This window comes from Penaeus monodon, chromosome 33 (assembly GCF_015228065.2).
Source record: "Penaeus monodon isolate SGIC_2016 chromosome 33, NSTDA_Pmon_1, whole genome shotgun sequence".
Lineage (NCBI taxonomy): Eukaryota > Metazoa > Arthropoda > Malacostraca > Decapoda > Penaeidae > Penaeus > Penaeus monodon.
This window is the reverse complement of record NC_051418.1, coordinates 33,445,672-33,446,570: the sequence shown is the minus strand read 5'-3', so window position 1 is coordinate 33,446,570 and position 899 is coordinate 33,445,672.

Below are 899 nucleotides of genomic sequence, written 5' to 3'. Positions count from 1 at the left end.
ATCTACAATTATCTGGAAAGTGAAGGTAAATATGATTTAAACATGGTCTTATTTGTTACAAGTTTCCCCGCAAACCCCAAAGTTATTTGTCTATCTCAGAAGAACGAAGAGGCTGATTATGGATGAAGTAAAACTACAAGACCAAAATAGTAAATGACTGGGAGAAAAGGTGATCAATCTTTAATGAGTCCATACTTTAATGATTAACCAAAAGGTGCAAAAAACAAAAAAGCATACGCACATATACTAGAAGAAAGAAAAAAAAAGTTTAAGTGACTGCACCCCTCTGTCTTTATTACTCCCACAACAACCTTAGGGGTGTTCCTAAGGATCCAAAAACATTGCCATACGAAAAAATATTTTTCAACTCGAGGGCTTTACCTCTGCATTCCCATCCAATCTCCATATTCCCTATGGGGTATCGGCATACAAGCGACTACACAAACTGATCCAGTGCTCAAGATACTGTCACATGTCTTTATGTATATTTGGGTAGAAATTCACTCCCTTAAATTACAGTAATATTTTTCAAAACATTTTGTTAACCATTTTCTACCCCTTATTCTTTTTCATGACTCCTGCAAATGTTAGTCAACCACTAATAACATACCTTTTCTTCATGACACCTTGCTAGGAAAAATCTACAGCAGTGAAAAAAAAAAAATCCCACATTCCCATACCAAAGACAAAGCTGCAGTGACACACACCCCAAATAAACAAGCCTTGACCATATATATATATTCTTTCAATAACTTGTAGGTCAGCCTGGCTTGGTCGTCAAACAAGTTAATACATTCAAACTACGTTCCTAAACACAACACATTTCTCAGCCAACGTGCCAAAGGTGCAGACGACGCAGCTATCCTGGGAAATAGCGATCATACAGTCCTGGGTTCAAG